This window comes from Lissotriton vulgaris, chromosome 5 (genome assembly GCF_964263255.1).
Source record: "Lissotriton vulgaris chromosome 5, aLisVul1.2, whole genome shotgun sequence".
Classification (NCBI taxonomy): domain Eukaryota; kingdom Metazoa; phylum Chordata; class Amphibia; order Caudata; family Salamandridae; genus Lissotriton; species Lissotriton vulgaris.
The window spans coordinates 278,461,054-278,482,715 of record NC_141693.1 but is presented as its reverse complement, the minus strand read 5'-3'; the positions used below and the strand labels follow the sequence as shown (position 1 = coordinate 278,482,715).

General features: G+C 42.5%; 1 long non-coding RNA gene across 1 annotated transcript; it reads right to left on the bottom strand.

The window, feature by feature from the left end:
• Positions 1–19,047: 19,047 nt before the first annotated feature.
• Positions 19,048–21,063, bottom strand: LOC147710690 (uncharacterized). The gene is made up of 8 exons (XR_015295646.1): positions 20,914–21,063; positions 20,679–20,741; positions 20,346–20,419; positions 20,147–20,257; positions 19,970–20,047; positions 19,790–19,873; positions 19,638–19,702; positions 19,048–19,281 (listed from the first exon to the last, which is right to left on the bottom strand). It is a non-coding gene; the product is annotated as an uncharacterized LOC147710690 (long non-coding RNA).
• Between the last annotated feature and the right edge of the window lie 599 nt (positions 21,064–21,662).

Genomic DNA, 21,662 nt, shown 5'->3' with positions numbered 1-21,662 from the left:
ATCAGCTACGCTGATGATACTCAGCTGGTGGTGGGCCTCACTCAGTTGGCGGAACAACCTGAAGTTTTACACGACTGCCTTGCTAATGTCTATCGCTGGATGTCTCACTCTGCCTTAAAGCTCAATGGAGGAAAAACCGAGCTGATGCTCCTGGGTAATTCCAGTCCTTCTATTATTGCTAGTTGTTTGCCCCGGTCTCTGGGTGACCCACCATCTCCCAAGAAGGAGATCAAGACCTTGGGAGTGTGGCTGGAGGAAGATCTGTCCTTTAGGACCCACGCCAGGAAGACCGCGGGGGTTTGTTTTGGTCTGCTGCGGTCAGCCCGTAAGGTGTTACCACTGCTTCCTGATTCAGCAAGGAAGCTCCTGATGCGTGGTTTAATCCTATCGAGGCTCGACTATGGGAACGCGCTGTTTCTGGGTGCTCCCGAAGCGACTTTCAAAACCCTCCAACAGGTGCAAAATGCAGCTGCAAGAGTCTTAATGGATGTTCCCAGAAGGCAGTCTGCCGCCCCGGCCCTCAAAACGCTTCACTGGCTCCCCGTGAAGGAGCGGGTGAAATTTAAAGCGCTATGCACGGCCCACAAAATCCTGCATGGTAAGGGCCCCCCCATCCTTGTTAATATGGCCCGTCCTTATAAGCCCACACGTCCTTTGCGCTCGGACCAAAAACATCTTCTGCAGTCTGCGAGAGTAAGGAGAGCTCGCTCTGGGGGCAGGCGTTTCTCAGTGCAAGTGGCGACTCTGTGGAACTCTTTGCCCCTTAAGATTCGTTCAGAGCCCAAGATCCTACTGTTTAGGAAGCTCCTGAAGACCTATTTGTTCCCACAGTAGTGATTGGACTTGAGTCTCTCCTCTTGGTTCTGTCTCGCGCCAGGATGCCCCCAGGTAATCTGAGCGCGCTATAAATTTCATATAATAATAATAATAATAATAATAATAATAATAATAATAATAATATACCCATATATACATACATATACACACATATATACCCATATATACATACATATACATATACTCACACATACGCCTTGCCTGGAGTGATTGGAACAGAGACGTGGTATTTTGGATATATGGATATAGTGCCATTATCACTGTTTTTTAGATTGTAAATATAGGTGTGCACGTAGCTTACAATTTAATACGTGTTTTCTCTATGTCTACACCTTGTGACTCACGAAAATGGGTGGAGCATCACTTTAAAAAAATGGTTTAAATTTGTAGCTGACCTGGTGCGCGGTGTGTGACCAAGGGCACTAGTTGCTCGAAACGCGTAACCAGCGAGGTTTTCATTAAAGATCTCCTTAACTGCAACCATTGGGTCCGTGTCTTCGTTTCCACAGCAGGAGTGTGGTTTTCTTGAAGATTGTTTTGTATATATATATATATATATATATATATATATATATATATATATATATATATATACACACATATAAAAATATATAGCCGAATCTCGCCATTCACACTGTTTCCTTCCCGGAAAAACGACGATGCGTGGACCCAGGTACTGGTGCTTTTCTCAGTGCTTTATTTGTGCAAAATCTTTAGCCAGCAATCCGCCATGACGCGTTTCGCCTCCACCAAGAGGCTTGATCACATGACGTGTCATAGACATTGAGGAGGGCATTTAAAGAGCCAAAAAGTGAGCGAACAGGCTGCTCATTACAAATTCATAATGGAGAATAAAAATCTGCGTTGCTGAAGCCTCCTGTCCTTTGAAATATACATCGACACACACATACATACACACATACATGTACACACACACATATTGCATTATATTGATAGTGCTTACTACCCCTGACGAGGCGACAAAGCGCTTTTTCAGCGAGCAGCATGCTACTCCGGAACCCATAAAGGATTAGGGGTGAATTAGTCATTTGAGTGGGGGATATGTTAGTCATTTATTTGGATTGAGAAAGAGAGTGGAGGGATAGAGAAGGGAAAAAAGGTTTGCATCTATATAGCGCTTGCTACCCCTGATGGGGTGTGGAAGCGCTTTTTCGAAAAGTAGCACACTACTCCGGAACCCATAAAGGATTAGTGGAAAATTAGTATAGAGAAAATAGGAAAGTAATTTGAGTGGTGGATATGTTAGTCAGTTCTTTGAATTGAGAAGGATAGCGAAGGGGAAGAAGAGGTAAAAAGGTTTGCTTTTATATAGTGCTTCCTCATGTGCCAGTCTCTTCCCCGGCGGCGGGGCCAGTCAACCCCTCCCAGGGGACCTACAATGGAGAGATGTCCCTGGGGGCACCTGGATGGCGAGCTCTAGCATGCATTCTCGATCAATATTGTGTATTGCAGCTCTAAAGTTGCTTGCTAATGCAGGGAAAGAAATATATCTGAAACGGTTATGAAGGGGATACGTCTTGTTACATTGTGTGTTTTGAACTTACTGCGTGTTGCATTCTGCGATTGTGAAAGGGCATGCCTCCCCAGGTATTCACCCCTCCCTGCCATGGCTGTGACCCGGTCCTTGCTGGGCTGGGATTCCTGTCTGAGGCGGCTGTTGCCATGTGACCAACCACCCAGCCCCTGTTGCTGCAGGTGACTGTTGTCTGATTTCACTGAGGTGGATTGTATGATGCATTTGCGTTGCTCTGGGCTTGGTTTTGGGGATGGATATTCTGTGGGGGATTATTCCTTTCTGCTCACAATACATTTTAAGGTGACAACAGTTGGTCCTGTGCTTTCGTCTGTAACAATAGTGGCATTCTCTGGGATCTGGCAGCTGCCAGCTTCTCTGCATTCCATACTAGCACTCTGTTGGAACCCTCTGGGGTCCAGCAATTGTGTCATCTTCAAGCCAGTTGCCACTTGCACACTTGTGGGCACCGCAGTCATCTTGAGGGCGGTTTCACCCTGTTTTTGGTCTTTCCAAGAGGTCATTGTTTGGGGGGTATGGATGGTGACCTGCCCACTTTAGGCCCCTGGATTTTTCCCATGTGACAGGTAGGAACACCTCTTTGGGGTGTTGTTCTGTTGTGTGTCGCTTTAGATACCGTATATAGGTTTCCCGATTTATGACCTTATATGGACATAATTCGCATTGCCCATTTAGGCATAGAAATCCTACCCTTATTTAGGCATTATCCATGCTAACCAAATACAGGCATGGCCACCTACATCAGTTCATCTACGTCACAACGAGTTCTTGGAAAACCAGACTCTTAACCCTTTGGGAATTCCCCTTGCTTGGATATTGATTTCTCCAAGAACTCATTTATTATGCATGAACATCTATTCCTTAGGGGTTCATTCATGACGTTCTTCTGCCCAACTTTTACGTCAATACTGGCATTCCTAAACACCTTCAAGGTATAAATATACCTTCACTTACCATGGCAAACTACGGTTCGGCTGCATACTTGCACAACGCGGCTTGCCACGGCAAGTTCGGAAGGAAGTCAAGTCCCCGCCTGACGCACTGACCAGACGCTGTCATCCTCCTCGCAGAGAATCCAGCTCCAGTTTTTCTGACTCCCCTTGCGGGGTGTTAGAGATCGAGACTCGGAAAGAGATTCCAACCTCTCTCATTCTAAGGTATGGGGCGGACTAGAACCTAGAGGGACTTTTGGCAAATCTTGGCAACTATAGTTAAACTAGACTATAGACAAACAGCACCTAATTTTTACCTCGTACTACACTTAGGTTAGGTACACTGGGGTAGAACTAGCTAGAAGCATCAGATGAGTATTCACATTGTTGCCTGTGTTATTTATGTATGTATTTTTATGAATATCTGTCATAGCTACAAACCACGCTATTGCAGTATTATTTTATCTTACTGCTAATGCTGTACGTATTATACTTCGCATTCTGTCTTACGATTGTAGCAGTTCATATCTCTTGCACGAGAAATAAGACTGTTCAATAAACCCTTTTGATTGAAACACCCGTCTATCTATTTCTGTGTAACTCAGTAGAAACGAAGCATGCACGAATGACTGAGTGAAACTGTTATCTATTGTTTCCATGATTCAGAGTGTTCCGATTCTAAGGGAAACAAAGTTGTCATGTTTATGCAGTTGTCCTAACTAATCCTTTCTTGTTTATTCGAGAAGTGTCTAGTGACCTCTGAGTTAGCTGGCACACACAAGTAATTAAGTTTAATGTACTCGATAGAGACATACTGATCTCAGTCCAATGTCAAAACTATAGTGTATATTATTCCAATGCGCAGAGCCTATCAGGGATATAGGAACTACACTTCATGGCGCACAACGGTTTGGTAAGGCACTAATTTAACACTAGATACTGAAGTAACTCAGTCGTGCTTTTCTCAGAGACCCCTACTCATTAAACTCCATAAGACGTCTGGAGTTGGTAGGGATAATATCTGCCATAGCTGAGTAGGACGAAAAATCCTATGTATTAGCTGTTTGGTTTGTTCAACGTTGAAGGATACAGTGTTCCAAAATATTGTGCACCTTATCTTTGTTCCCTTGAAACTTGCTCTGCAACTTTCCTTAAACAATGGCCAAAGACGGCATTAACAATGAAGCTGTACCCAACAATGTCGCAGTAGCTTTAGATTATACAGGTTTTACTGAAACCGATGAAAATGCGAAAATCATTGCACCAAATTTAAGGAGAGCCATCACTCTAAAACTTATAAAACATGGCCTAACACCAAGAGGTGGTAGAGCAGTTTTTGTGATAGAGGCATATGAATCTCACCCGACAGAGGCATTCCACTCATGGATAGTATTCCCTGAATCAAATCCAATAACTAGAATGTTTCACTTCAACAAAGAAGATGATCAACCTGAGGAATATATTCCTTTCGAAGATATTGAAATTCCACTCACATTCCAGGAGCATGATCTCTGGTTTAAAGGTGCCCTAAAACATTCAAATCACATTACCAGGGTTGGTCCACTAGGTAGACCAGGAGCAACATGGCCGATTTTAGCCGGCTATACACCTCATCCTGACATTGAAGAAATGAAAGATGTAGAATTACTCACTCAACTCAAAGAGTTAATGAAAATGTATAGACAATTGGTTCAATATGTCATGTGGACTTTCAAAGTCCAACCAACAATAGCCATTCCAAGACAAATCTCTCACCAGGGGAATGCGCTAAAAATCACACCACAGACTTTATATGCCTTCATGGGTAAAATGCCCACAAAACGTGAACAAATTCCATTCTGGATAGCTCAAAAAATTACTCAAATCGTAGCAGTATTTCCCAATACCAGCCCTTATGAGAAACAGAATTCTAATAATCTGTTTACCAATGGGGATAACACCACATCTGGAAGACTGCACCACTTGGGGCACAGTCTGCTGCTATCTACACTAAAACATGTGGTGTTCCATCTATGGCGGTAATACCTGCTGTCCTGAACCAGATTCAAAACAAATACGGGGCAGAGCCTGCTCTGAATTTAGGTATTAAGTTACTGAAAAATTTCAACCAGGTCTCAACAATAATATTATCTAATCTTAAAGGAGAAGCAGCATCAGTGCCAATCCGCCAGAAATTAAAGGAATTTGATGTAACAGAACAACCACAAGAACTAGCCAGAATAATTGAAAAATCCTATGAATAATTAGGCAGAGACAGTTTGGGTGGGAAACCAGTTAAACCGCAACTGTTTGAAAGTCCTGAAAAGGTCTTTATTGAAAACAATCCTACCTCTTCTAAAAAGAAGTGGGAAAATAACAAACAACATTCAAAAGAGAAATATTCTCAATCCTGAGGTAGGTCTCCTCAAAAGGAGCCCTCTAAAAGGAGGTATAACCTCAGGAATAGGGATAATTTGAGAAAACCTGACAGGTATCAAGATGATGATACACGTTCCTCTCGTACCTTTCAGATATCGTCACAGACATCCGAAAGAAGAGGATGGTCAGATCAAAAAGAAGAACGCGTGAAGTCCAAAGACAATCAACACGTTCAGAAAAACAAAACAAACCCTCAATTCTCCAAAACGAAAGTAGCAGGTCTGAAGATCAGACATGCCGAGGATTCTGAAAACACAGCTCAAGAACTGAGAATGGGCTCAGAAAATGTTGGACAGCGCAGCAGAAGTATCAGTAACTCGCCAGAACCTGGAGGGACTACTGGAGACCGTGGACCTGAATGAAGACATTCAAGTTGTGACTGCAGACACCAGGGTTAGTTCTCCACAAAAGTTATATGAAATAACACTCCAGATGGAGGGAGCCCTACCAAGAAAAGAGAAAGCACTCTTTTGGGAGCGACTTTCAAAGGGTTATGATATACTTCTTGCAGAACGGGACTGGCCCCAAGAATTTGTCATAGAGTGCCCACATGGTGAAGACATCATTATGCCAGCCTTCTCCAACCATGTTCCAGTACATTTAAAATATACTTATGCCAGGAAATGGGCAGTTGCCCAAGCCCCAGCATTGTACAAAAATCATGTAGGATGGGATGAGGACTCCCCTCACCACAAAATCCAGTTAAAAATTCAACCAACTGCACAAAGGCAGAATCCAATTAAGCAATAAGCTAAAAAAAACAGATCAGGGAGATCTTAGATCAACTTGAATACCAAGGGGTGATTGAAACATGCATCTCATCAATGAACAATCCTTTTTTTTCCTGTTTCCAAACCAGACAATACATATTGTCTAGTTTTGGATTACAGACACCTAAACTCTTGTTGTAAAACATTTCCAGTGCAAAATGCACATAGTACAGGATTAATGAATAACGTTGTGCGTAAAAAATATAAAACTACATTAGATATTTCTAACGGTTTCTTTTGTCAAAACATTGCACCTGATAGTAGGTATTTGACAGCTTTCTCAATAATGGGGACCCGGCGTCAATTCTGTCGTCTCCCTCAAGGAATCAAGAATAGTCCAGGTTTATTCTCAGCAAGGGTAACAGAGTTACTATAAATTTATGATGACAAGGCATTGTCATATGTCGATGATATCTATCTGACTGACGATGACCTGAACAGGCACTTGAACAGGGTGAACACCATTATATTGGGCTTCGCCTCTGAAGGTTATACATTCAATTTTAAAAAATCAAGAATTGCTCATCTCAACGTCCTTTTCCTAGGATATGAACTATCAAGTGAAGCCAAAAGCCTGGCACCCAACTTTTTAGAAAAGTGTGCGCTGCTCCAACCTCTAAAAACAATGAGAAACTTACAGTCCATTCTAGGTTTCCTGAATTTTGGAAGAACATACATTCTAAACTACGCAGAAAGGCTTAAACCTCTCTACGAATTAATCAAACCTGATTTTAAAATTACACATTGGACACAGGAACATATAGATATCCAGCGTTCACTTCAAGCAGATATGTTAGTAACAAAACATTTACAAACACGCGAAAATGTACGGAACTTAGTGATCCGAATCATTCCGGGTCAATTCAGATTCACCTACTTAACTTTTAACGAAGTTGAAAAAGTACAAATTGCATACAAATCACATTTGTACACGCAAGCAGAAATGAAATTTACATCAACAGAAAAAATTCTGACAGCAGTTCAAAACACTGTAGCAAAAGAAAGAGCCCTAGCACAGGGGAAACACATTATGGTAGTAACTCCTGTACCAGCCTTAGAGGCAGTTACAAAAGCTAGCATTCCGAATGCAAAAGCTTTTCATCCAGGATGGATACAATGGGTTAATTCCCTTGCTGCAACAGGTGTTGAATATGTTTTTGATCCTTATTTAAAAACACAAGCATTCGTGCAATACGAACACAAATGTCGTCTGCCTACTGAAATTCTCACTCTTGACCAGTACGAATTTTTTAATTTATACTGACGGATATGCACAACCTGCTACGGGGGTAAGCAAGCTTATAGTGCAGCATGCACAATTGTTAAAGGTCGTTTGCTCGATGGCAAATTCAGACCAATGGTCACAAAAACACAATCTCTAGGAGATTATACAGCTCAGCGAGCTGAACTACAAGCATTCAAAATGGCACTTGAAAATACGGATCGTGAATTCCCCACACTCAGTGTGAGATTCTTTTTATTGTGTTCAATCTTACAATGAATATTTACAGAATTAGCTTCAAAATGGTTTCAAAGATGCAAAAGGTGGCACAATCAAGCATAAAACGCTTTGGGAACAAGCAGTTCAGTTGCGAAACGGACTACAAAACACTCAAGTGATACACACGCGTAGTCATCAACGTGATGGCGTTCAAGTTGAAGGGAATTCATTGGCTGATGAAGACGCAAAAGGGACTATGCAAACAGCTTCCGTAGCTGCAATCACTCATTCGAAAACAAAAATAGACAGTGAAATAATACTGGTTGTCAATGCTTCAAGTAAAGGCAGCGTTACCTAAAAAATTTCCACTCATATACAATTGATGCGAACAATGTTCCATTTGCTCGAATCCTTGGAGTGGGGGATAGGGTAATAGCAAACATGGAACATAGATTAGGACTAATCCTAGCAGCACATGAAGGGATCGCCTCTGCTCGAGGAGGTGTTTCTGCCACAGTATCATTATCAAAACGGAGATACTGGTGGCCAGGAATTAGGAAACAGACCAGAAATTATGTTTTGGACTGTGAAATATGCCAGAAGATGAAAGTCTCTACTGTGAAACGTCCTGCGCAGACACCCCTGTTAATTTCAGATAAACCATTAGCGTGTGTTTACCTGGACCACTGCGGTCCCTTACAAAGGGATGGTAACTATAAATATTTCATGGTCGCAGTGGATTCGGGTTCAAGGTTCCTTTGGATGTGGCCTCAGCACTCAGCTGACGCTCGAACTGTTATAAAAGATTTGCGAGTCTTTATCGGCACATACACAATTGGCACACTACACTCTGACCAGGGCCCTGTGTTTAGCTCTCGAGCTTACAAAGAAGCCATGGCCAGTTGGGGGCGTAGCATTGCGGTATTCTTCTCCATTCCATCCTGAGGGACATTCTGTTGTGGAAAGAAAAAACCGGGACATAAAGCAGTCTATAACAGCTAGGGTATTAGGTTCGGGTGATGGGTGGGTCAAACATCTTTATGGGGTCCAACGGCCCTTAAACAATTTGTCAAGAAGTTCTCCAGGAGGTGTCACTCCATATGAAGTCCTGTTTGGAACTAGAATGTTGATTCTGGACCTTGACATGAAAGGCACAGTGGTGGAAAATAAAAAGTTTGATATCAAAGATCGTTTGGCTGTTTTACAGGACTTAAATGAACTAAGATCGAAACAAAGCAACGTGTTCCTGAAGCCAGCCACCACTGGGGAAAAACCAACCGTCCCAGCAAGGCCTGTCTGTATCCCAAAGTTTGGTGATCTAGTCAGAGAAAAGATCGCGGACAAGAAGGAATTTGGGCCTTCTTACAGACAACCAGTACCTGTCCTAGCAATCCACGGATCGAGAACAGTACTACTGCAGCTCCTTGCTGGTAAGAAGGAGAAAAGATGTGTGTCTAGCGAACTGATCAAACCACACTATGTGGCCGATACTAAGCAGTAGGCCAAGTGGACTCCGACGATGTAGAAGACGCACTCCGCTAGCTACAATCCAAGAGGTTCAAACTGAGAGACTCATCACCTTTGAATATTCTACAGTGAGAAATGAAGGACTAAGCAACAAAGCTATGGAACTTGTCCCTCTTAAGACCCAAATAACAGTTCGTCCCGATTCACCTGTCTACAACGAAGTAACATGTGATCAAGTTGTTCCAGCGATTTCAACGAATCCTGATGTAATTCCAACCATTGTCAGAACTGCCTCTGGCTATTTTATTAACTTTGATATGTTTTCTGAGGATCCAAGCAAACCTGAAACGACGCCAGCACAATGAACTTTCAAAGAACAAACAACAGACTTTTTTCGTCTCCTGAAAAAGACTTATCTGGTTTAGCCATGGATTGTACTATGGATTGTTTCGGGAATATTCTTCTTTCTACTTTGGTTAGCTCTAGTAATAACTCTGGGTATGCTGATAAATAGAAGATATATTCAAATGGACACAGCAAGTAAAAGAGTGAACTTACTTCTCCAGCCACACAAATGATCCCATTGTGACGAAAGAGACTTGTCAGCAGTAAACATCACAGCCGAACCTATAGTTTGGGACAGAACTGAATAAGACATTTTTGGCCCGTCGGAACATTTGAAGATTCCACACTCATTTAAAATTTCATTAAGCAACTTTATTACCTCTAGTACCTTTTCTGATGATTGGGACTTCGAGACTGTTAAGAACATGATGTCTGATCTAGAAATGTCTGCAGTATTCACAAATCATGAATATTTAGAGGGTTCATCCGACTATGAACAAATGTATTGTTATAATCATTATGGTCATCATTTCTTGCATAAAACTGCATCACCTAAGAATGTATTTATGTATAACCAATGGGAACATTGTCCTACACTTCCAAAGGGTAGCTCAAAAACGTTTGCAATGAAAGTTCCATATTTTTCAGGGTTCAACTTATCAAATCCAGAATCATTTTATTTTAAGAATGTAAACAAGACAGGAACGAAAAATATGCTAACAAATACGAGACAGATTTATTCTGCAGTCTTTATTGCCCAACTGTCTAGACAGGGTTTCGACTTTTGGAAAGACAACATTGAGACAAAATCTGTCTGGGGTACAAAAGATTGGAAAGTGCAGGGGGTAGATGCTTTGTTTAGAACCTGCATCATCCCTGAGCAAATTATGTTTTTGAATGACACTGTCCAACAAACGTCTTGCCTTGGGTTAGCCAAGATCAAAGACATGAACAAATCGACCATACCTATACCTGCAAGTAATAGCACTACACAGGGGAGGACGACATACATAATATTTTACATCACAACAGATCATAGCCAGAATGGAACAAACGGTTGCTCTGGCCCACAGACACAAACAACTGTCAAAATCAATTCCTGAACATAACACAGGGTTTCACTATTAAAAGGCCAGACCCACGCTATGTTCAAAGACAGCATCCAGGGGTAGTAACAACATACAGTGTAGGGAAACTCTGCCTTGGTTGGCTACAGAAGCTACACTGCAGGATGTAAAACAACACTTATCTTTACTTAAAGAAGGCGCAGACCGTAGGGAATTCTTGCTAGGACTAAGGAAACCGCGTCAAAAACGTTTCATATATGCCGGTATCTACGCTGATTATAATGAAATATGGAAGATTACCCAAGCAGACACTGCAGAACGAATATGAGAAATTGATAGTATTAATTTAGAGAAATCTCTCTCTGTAGTAGACAATGGGTAACGACTGTCATCCAGGATATTCATTGGACAGCATTGTGTCTTCTGCCATAGACATCATGGAACAAGACTTGGTCATGCTGCAACATGGTCAGTCTCAAATACGTTCTATAAAGCTATTAGGTTGGATGCTCCAAAACCTGCGTTCAGGCTATGTGCCTTGGCGTTTAATCAACACAACGTCACTGTTTTCAGAATTCAATCTCACTTATAAACAGATCAAACTGGCACAAAGGGGAGCAGACTATACGGTGCTGAGCATTGAAAAACTGTAAAAATTGCCATTCATGGTAGCAGAAAAAACAGTTACTGAGTGGCTCATACATGGTACAATTACTCTGCCTGTTCCAACTTTCCATTTTCAGTATTGCCTAAAACATATACCAGCAGGCAAATATGAAAGGTTGGGTAAAGAATACATCAAGACATCTTGGGATTTACCTTACACACATAGATGTTGGAGTAGGGGGCGTGTAGTGTTTCTTAGTGGTACAAACTGTGAAAACGCACTAAGCGGTTCTCTCCTTTGTCAGGGTATTAATTTACACGGGCCTGCGATGGTTCCACTACAAACTTATCCTGTCACCTGCAAGGCTCACCAGCTGCAGTGATTAATCCAATTTTTGGACTACTTTCAAATGGAAGTTAACTCATGTTGAATGATTACTGCTGCTGTGGCATGTTGCCAGGTATCCCATATCTAGTAATGGTTACATCCAGGGTCATTTGCTGTATGCAAGACTTGTTTCCACAAATAGAGACAGTCAGGGAGTCACCTCTATGGCCTTTACTGAACATCTCTTCTATATGAATTGATACTCTAAGCAGAATGAAAGCCATTCTTTTACAACAAACTGTGCCACTGACCTCGGCCAAAGAAACCAATGATCTACAAGTCGCAAGGACTTCTGCAGAGATACAAGCCCTTTTGAATACAAACTGCCCTGTACATTTCTCAGAAATGTTGGGACGTATCTTAAACATGTCTGATACGAGTGGTATTGTACATGTATTTAAGACCGTGTGTTCAGGACTGTTAGCACCTTTTCAAGCAGTCCTCTGAATAATTCCCAACTTTCTGCACTCTGTGTTTGGCAGACTGCCACTACTTTTTGGACTTGTTGCAGGGATCCTATTCTTGCTCCTACTGCTCCCATATGGCAAGCCAAATCACCAGCGTCACTCTAAGCACCATAGAGAGAGCTCTATTGGAGATGAAGTGTCATGAGCGCATCGTCCAAATTTTAGAGTTACCTCGTCTACGAGAATTAAATACCACATGGTTTCTGTCATTCAGCCCAATCTGGCAAGATTGCATCTTACCTGTTCTACACTGCCTGCTTTGTGGTGAAGAATGCGTGCTAGACATTTGTCTAACACTCCCATCAGTCATGCCTACGGATATCGATACTCTGCTGGACCCGGTAATGGTCCATGCTCTGTGTTGCCCCCAGCGGCTACCAATCCTGATGACGGCATTCATTGAGATCTCACAGACGCAAATTGCTACTGCTGAGGTACGAGAGGAAACAACAGGCACACAGGTAACATCCGATACGAACATTGCTGATGCGACCAATGTGGACGGCGATGCTTCTCATCTATGTGCGGTTAGTCTTCTAAACGAGGTAATCCAACTTTCACCTACAACGGTAGATGACTTTTTGTCTACAGGATTAGAAGAGTTCATGTTTTCTCCAGCCCCATACACTGACTTTTGATTCAGCACACAGTGTACCGGGAAGACTCTGAATTTGGCCTTCATTTTTTCAAAACAAAGACTAAACTTGGAACTTTTTCCTATGATAATTTTTTTTTCCGAATTTGAATTTTTCTTTTTATGGCACAGTAATCTGCTTACAGTAGAACTACTCATAGAGAACAATATGTAGTGCCCTTATATGATTTATGAGTAGTGCCCTTATATGATTTATGAATTGGATCATTTTTAACCTTTGTCCGAATAACGACTTCTAATGCTAGTGTGGGAATGTTTATTTTAAAAATTGTAACGAATGTGTATAAATTGCAAATAAGTGTTTTTATCATCCGACTGTAACATTGCTTTTATGGTTTTCTATTTTGTAAAACCGAATAAAGAATATATATATATATATATATATATATATATAATATGTCACCTTGTCAATAACAATTGTTTTATGTAACTTGACATGAAATGATTTTGGCTTTTTTCTTCTGTAATTACGAGCCATTTCATAAATGTATATATATATATGTATGTTCATTCATTTAGCAGTTCAGTGTAAATATATGCTTGGAATGGAACATTGCTTTAATATGTACAGCACCAATGCATTTTTATGCATGGCAACTGTTTTTATGAATTTTACAATGTATTTTTAGACATGTTCTTAGCCATCCATATGTAGCTACATTTTAGTTAGGTTTAGCATGTTTAGAATTTAGTAAAGTCGTTCATACGAAAGTGGAGTGGGTGTTGTGTGTCGATTTAGATACCCTATATAGGTTTCCCGATTTATAAACTTATATGGACATAATTCGCATTGCCCATATTTAGGCATAGAAATACTACCCTTATTTAGGCATTATTCATGCTAACCAAATACAGGCATGGCCACCTACATCCGTTCATCTACGTCACAACGAGTTCTTGGAAAACCAGACTCTTAAGCCTTTAAGACTTTCCCTTGCTTGGATATTGATTTCTCCAAGAACTCATTTATTATGCATGAACATCTATTCCTTAGGGGTTCATTCATGACGATTTCTGCCCAACTGTTACGTCAATACTGGCATTCCTAAACACCTTCAAGGTATAAATATACCTTCACTTACCATGGCAAACGACAGTTCGGCTGCCTACTTGCACGACGTGGCTCTCCAAGGCAAGTTTGGAAGGATGTCAAGTCCCCGCCTGAAGCACTGACCAGACACTGTCATCCTACTCACAGAAAATCCAGCTCCAGTGTTTCTGACTCCCCTTGTGGGGTGTTAGAGATCGAGACCCGGAAAGAGATTCCAACCTCTCTCATTCTAAGGTATGGAGCGGACTAGAACCTAGAGGGACTTTTGGCAAATCTTGGCAACTATAGCTAAACTAGACTATAGACAAACAGCACCTACTTCTTACCTCGTACTACACTTAGGTTAGGTACACTGGGGTAGAACTAGCTAGAAGCCTCAGATGAGTATTCACATTTTAGCCTGTGTTATTTATGTATGTATTTTTATGAATATCTGTCATAGCTACAAACCATGCTATTGCAGTATTATTTTATCTTACTGCTAACGCTGTACATATTATCCTTCGCATTCTGTCTTACGATTGTAGCAGCTCATATCTCTTGCACGAGAAATAAGACTATTCAATTAACCCTTTTTATTGAAACGCCAGTCTATCTATTTCTGTCTAACTCTGTAGAAACAAAGCATGCACGATTGACTGAGTGAAACTTATCTATTGTTTCCACGATTCTGAGATTGTTCTGATTCTAAGGGAAACAAAATTGTCATGTTTATGCGGTTGTCAGCAACTAATCCCTTCTTGTTTATTCGAGAAGTTTCTAGTGACCTCGGAGTTAGCTGGCACACACAAGTAATTAAGTTTAATGTACTCGATAGAGACATACTGACCTCAGTCCTATGTCAAAACTATAGTTTATATTATTCTAATGTGTAGAGCCTATAAGGGATATAGGAACTACACTACAGTTCCATTAGTCGGGTATGCCAACTTTCCTAGTGTGGCAGGGTATGCTCAGACGTGAGTCCCTTGCTCACTTTGCCACTGGATTCAAGCAAGCCGGGCTGAAGACGGCTGGAATGCCAGAAACCGGTCCTCGGAAGCTTGTTTCCGGTCCAGGGAAGACATGGCTTGGCAGTTCGGGCGGACTGTTCCCATGAGGCACAGGGTCAGACTGATTTGCATATAGCCATGTCTGAACTGGGGTGGCAGAGTGGGCTAAAGAACGGTGATGGATTAAACCCAGATCTTTTGACTGGGTGTGAGTGTTTGATTGATTCAGATGCTCCGTCCATCACCACCCCCTTTTGTACAACTTTCCTATAGAGATTACTCGCCTGGATACCGCATCTGAGGGCCATTGGGCTCCACTCTGCAACTCTGGGCAATAGCTTGCTTAATCTTCACAACGGCCCCTTCAACGCAGGGGATGCCTGGTCTCACCTTGGAGGTGCCCAGAAGGGACCATCTCACAGGGAAAGCCAGGACGGGTTCCCCAGTGGTATACAGCGCCGGGACGCCTGCGGTGCAGGAAGCTGTGCGCTTTACAAGTATACAACATTTACATTTACATATGTAGATAGCTGTTTGCGATTCACAAACGCCGATATTCAGCGAATTTTGGCGTTTGCGAATCGCAAACGGCGTTTTGATATGTAGGTGCATATTAGCAAAATAAGGAATCGCAAAAATTGCGATTCCTTATTTTGCTCAAGCATTTAAGGAATCACAATTTTGCGATTCCTTAAATGCTATGTAGGTGTCAATTAAAAAATGCGATTCAGGCTTAACCCCTTAAGTGCTGCTGACGGCCAACGGTCGTCAGCAGCGCTACCTCCCCAGTGCTGCGCACGACCATTGGACGTCCATTCAGCACTGGTTCCAATGGACAGCGCAGCACTGGGGAGGGATGTTTACACGCAGCTAAGGTGTTAAGGAATCGCAAAATACCACCTACTCTAAGTAGATGGTATTTTGCGATTTCCTTTAAAAATGCATTTTTTTTAAAAATTCAAAGTGCCATGTGGCGCACAGACATGCCCTTAGGGCATGTCTGTGCGCCACATGTACTTACAGGCACATTCCAGGGGTGCAACAGGTGTCCTTTGGACACCCTGGCACCCTTGGAATTGCGAGTCTCAAATTGCGATTTTCTCATAGAAAATGGCAATTTGAGAATGTATCCCCCTTCATTCCTATGGGCCTCTTGGCCCATTGGAATGAATGGGACACTCATTCCTTAAATGCGATTTGCAATTTGCTAATCGCAATTAAGGAATATTAGGTAATCGCTAAAAAATTGCAAATTATTACCTACATTCCATTTTGCGATTCTCAAATAGCGATTCCTTAAAAATTGCTATTTCAGAATCGCAAAATGGAGATTACCTACATATGCCCCTTGGTAACAGATAGGGGGCCTCTGGCACGGGGAACGCACCATGTGGCCACCTCGTCTGCCCCACTTCCTCACTCGTGGAGATGCCAGGGTGGTGATAGAGGCTGAACTGGGAACCCTGGGGGGGGGGTGCGCAGTCTGTTTGCTACCTTCGTTGTCCCTATTTGCCTTGGGTTGACTCCCCACCTAGCCTTGGAGGATTCAGTAGGCATATGCCCATTGTGGTCCAGGGCCGTTTCTAGGTGTTTTGCCACCCTAGGCGAGAATTAAAAAATGCCGCCCCCTCCCGTTTACTACTATCACTCCGCATCTCTCTCTTCTGAAGTTCATATCAAGCCATCGCTTTAGAGCTCCCTACTCTGCACCTCTCACCCCTCCACTGGTTCATTAACTCTCCCTGAGTCTATCACCTATTGTTCCAGTGTTCCTCTTTCCCCTGCATTTCTCCTCTGCCTCTCCCCCTACTCTCTCTGCAGTTCTCAATTGTCCCTCTCCCTCCACCACTCCGTGTTGTTCTAACCACCCCCGCCCCCCCGCCCCGCCCTGCCCTAGCCCTATTCAAAAAGTCCTGTCCTTCCTGTTTCACCAGCTCGCATATGTTCACAGGCCCTGCACTCCTGATACTTCCTATCATACCACCTTCTCCCTCAATGATTCCCTCATCGCCTCTTTCATCTCTGGTCTTGGTGTCTTTTATCTCCACTGAACTTAGGGTACCCAATATTCCCCCTTTTTTAAACCATGCCTCCCCGTCACCTTTCACCACTTCCATCACTTCCTGATATCAGTGGTCTTCACCTTTCGCCTTAATTCAACACTTGCCCCTCCCCCGCTTCTCTAATATACTCCTTTCTGCAGAGCTCACTGCTTCTCTCAGCTGTGCCCCCGGTGGCATTGGGAACCCCCACTCCAGCAGCTTAAGCAGAGGCAACACCGACCCCATGGAATGGCGAACTGGTCCCTACTTAAAAGTGACAGATGGATGGATGGAAACAGTATGGCTGAATGGGGCAAGAGGTTAGTGTATGGAAAGGTGAAGGGGTGGATGGATGAGTAGAAGGGAGGAGGAATGTATTGACCCTCCGAAGGAAGATGAGAAGCTGAAAGGAACTCTTTTAAGCAGGGTTATATTTGCAGGCTTTGCGAGCTCGGTGTGATTAGAGGTAAGTTACAAGTGAGGGGTCTTTTAATTTTCTGGACACTCACTTGTGTCCGTTCCTTTAGCACCCCTGCCCTCTATTCACCAGGTCATGCTCACCCTTTCTTCCTTGCCTGCCACCCCCCACTAGCTTCTCCTCTCACTGCTTCTGTGCGTGCCATCCCTCCCTTCAGTGGTTCCTGCTCACACCCTGCTTCTTTCGTGTTGCATTGCCCTTCCTTGCTTCCCTAATACACCAGATGTGTCCCTGGTTCTTGGATGGTCTGCTCTCTTCCACTCACCCCTCTTTAGCAGTTCCTGATTTCTCGTCTTTCTCCTCAGCTCTCTCACCCCCTTTCTCGTCTGCCACCGCCTCGAGCCCCTCTGCCTCTCCCACATGCACCTGCAAACCATTCTCCACTTGCTGCTAGCCCTAGTCCGCTCATTTAGACCCCACACACCCCCCTCCTGCCAACTAGTGCCTTAGCAAGGGTGCCAAGGGCCCTACTGTCAGCAAGGAAAACATCCCCTGTGGAGTAAAAAAGGAGCTATATTTAGACCCTTCTGTGTCTCAGTGCCACTTTCCCCACTGCACAATTAACAGCGAGGCCTCTGCTGCCCATTTCAGCACCCCTTCCCGCTCCCTCTGTCACTGCAATGCTGTGCTTTCTCTGCCTTCTCGGCCTCTGAGGGGAAAGGAGCTTCGTGGCTGGAAGGGGTGGGGCGGTAGGCCTGTCGCCTCGTGGACTGCTGGGGCAGAGAAAGGCAGGGCGGGTCAGGTGGGTCACAGGAATGGCAGGCCATGGCGGCGCCATGTTAAGTGGGGGATGCAGCGGAATAGTGGATGCAGGCGCTTCTGGTGGAGGTGGAGAGGGGGGGGGGGGGGGGCGAGGGCTGCGAGTGTGTGAAAGTGTGGGGAGGAGTGACCAGCAGAATATGCGTGTACATTGGGAGAAAGTTGCGACTAGCAGAGAGCAGAGTTAGAATATAAGTGTACACTGGTGCCGCCGGCCGCTCCACACACCACTATGCTAGGGTGCACTGCATCGCATGGATGTACAAGCAGGTGCGCTTGCACTCACTGTCTTCAACTTTAAAAAAAAATCCCCCCTTTTGCCTCCCTAGCTCTTTTGCCGCCCTAGGCGGCTGCCTAGTCCTGCCTAATGGTAGAAACGGCCCTGTTGTGGTCTTGAGCCTCCTGCTCCTTGCACACGTTACATGTTATCCTTTTGGCAGTTTCTAGCACTAGGTGGTGTGTGCAACCTGCCCACTTCTGAGCTAATTTTCATAGTTCTAAGAGGCTACCCATATAGTCCAGGACTAACCCCTTGAAGGGGGCTCAATGGACTGGGATCACCCCAACTGGCGTCCATGTGGCGTGGGAGCAGTGTGCTGGCTTGTGCACGAGGAGGGAGTTTCCTGGGAAGTGCAGGCTATAGTCCCGTTCTTGGTGAACGGGTTGGACATTCTTACCTTGGACTGTAGGTCTCGTCACAGTAGCGTGTGAAAAAACAACCACGGCACTTGAGCTAGAAAATCTTAATGATAAGCTAAATAAATTTAAAAAAGAAGTAGTAGGTCTGTACTCAAAGTTTATTATTGACCTGATTAAAAAAGATTAATTACAAAACATATAGAGTAAAATAACCATCAATTTAGACACTATCAAAGTATTCATAAATTCAACAATACATCATTTATACACATTCAACAATAACATTTCACAATTTAAAAAGTGGAAAAAACAGATAGTTCTCTACTCGCGTTTCGGCGACCAGCGCCTTCTTCTGGAGTAGCCACGTATGTCCTAAAATAGAAAAAAGCAATAAAATGAGACGATATTGAAAACAACATACAAAAATTATATATTTACAAATATCTAAAAACTAGTGAGATCATTTACAATCTGGTACATTTAACCTACAACAATATAATTACAACTTCTTTTTATGAAACATCAACGAGTTAAATAACTCAGTACCGCCCTAAATGAGGGCCTTCATTTCTTTGTGCATTTCAGTTTCAAACCTAGGATTAACATAAGTAGAATTTCCTGAATAGGTGAGCCGTCAATAATTTCTGATTGTGAACGTAGAGCAAAAATGCCATTATTTTTAGGCAGAAATGCTCTCATGTATTAAAAAGTACCAACAACCTACTTACTTAAATTAAGGAAGTGGACAGCAGCCTGATTTCATGAAGCCTCAGCGTAAAAAGATAAAGATTTTCTACGGGGGGAATGGATGATAAAGGTAAGTAATTACTCTTATCTAAAGCTGTTTATTTAGTGCACCATTTCAAGCTATGATACTTACATATTCTGGCTTGGACTTAGTCACAGAATAACTTCAAAAAACGAATTAATTTCTGAAAATGATTAGCGGATATAGCAGGATAAGCTGGAACGAAAAATACATTTTGAATATGTAACCCCTTCTCTTTTAAAGGTGAGAGTGAAAACACAAATTATTCTAATAGAATTCAAATCAGGTTACCTGGTCCTGGTGTGAGACTGTCTTGTCTCGCTAATAGTTGGCTTGAGTGGTGGGTTTCTTGATTCGATAATGTTTCCCCTACATTTAAACAGATAATCCAATTCTATTTATACATGCCGCACAATTATTATCATTTAAAGATTCAGAGTGGACATAATTCATCAAGTATATGTGTACCTTTTGTATTTATCAATGCGGAGAACCCACTCGATTCGTACTCGATTTCCAAATTGCCGAGATGATCGGCCTTTTTTTGAAAAAGGCTTTTGATAGAAGGAAAATGACGGTCTAATAGAGTGAAATGATACGAACCGACGTCAATAAACATTGTTTAAGCCTTTGTTATTAGATGAGAACACAAGTAAACTGATGTTACCCAAGTTAATATCGCCAACCAGCTTCCTGTTGCTGTATTGCTGAAACCATCTACTCTTGACAAACACACGAATTCTATAAATGAAATGCACATAGTACATTAAAATAAAATAAGATAAACTGAAGTCAGAGATCTAGTGGAGTCAATGATTTAATAGCGAGGTATTTCAGGAAAGAATACATATAGCTCTATGTCTCGCTTCCCAGTATTTTCAGTTGATTGCATGTAAAGATGCTGCAAACAACAAGACAACAGACATATATTTGTGCATCCTTACGCAGTTATATCTTAATCTACACTGATTATATAGTTAAGGTGTAAGCTAAAACGTACCTTAATATATATAGATACTGCATAAATTGCAGCAAAGGAGTCTTCTTGATATGAAGAACTTTCCTTCATTTGGTTACACATAAGAAGAGACCCAGCGAGGTTACATGTAAAAGAAAAGAAAAATATTTTAACCGAAAAAAGGGGATATTGACAAACTTATCGCACCTCCAAAACGGCAATGCTTTTCATAACTTAAAGACCGCCTAACGATCATAACGGCATTGTAATCACTCACCGAAGTAAACGTGCATCAGCGTTGATAGAGACTGGGAGCGAGACACAGGGTTCCTAGGCTTCCGGTAATAATGGCAACCGTCAGTCACGAGTGCTCGTTATTTAAGCTCTGTAGCCCGGAAGCTAAAGGCACAAGTTAGTTTCAGGTGTGCTGTTCCTGAATTTCTCTAAAGCACACACGCCCTTTCAATGTGCAGGCAAAAGCGCCGAAGGACTATGTATGTGCACCTACTAATGAGGTAAACAAAGGACTCAGTATGTTTACAAAACGAAGGAATTTCTGTCAGGAAATTCAAACGGGCAGTCTCTGCATACCTAAAATATATTCAAGGATAAACCCGAACCTATATCACTGGATAAAGTAATCAATTGGAGAAACGACTATTTATTATATCACGATGTCCATATTAAATGGACTATTTATAAAGTCAAGAACCAAGAACCAAAAAACGTTTAAAAGACACATAAATGTTTTTTTCTCGAAATATTCGTTTTAACTTCTAATGATTACCTATTCCATAGTTGTAACTACACACAGTGCTAACATATGGCATTTTCCCAGGGTATTTCGCTATTCAGGCTACGCCTAAAGGTATCAAAAACAAAAATCCAGTAGACTTCTCTCTTTCTTCTTATTGCAGCTCCACCTTTAGAGTCCAGTATACTGGTTGGAGAAGAAGGATAATACAACAACTGTTCCCTTATCCTGTTCTCCCCTATTTCCAGCGTGAATGGTTCTGTGAGGGGGAC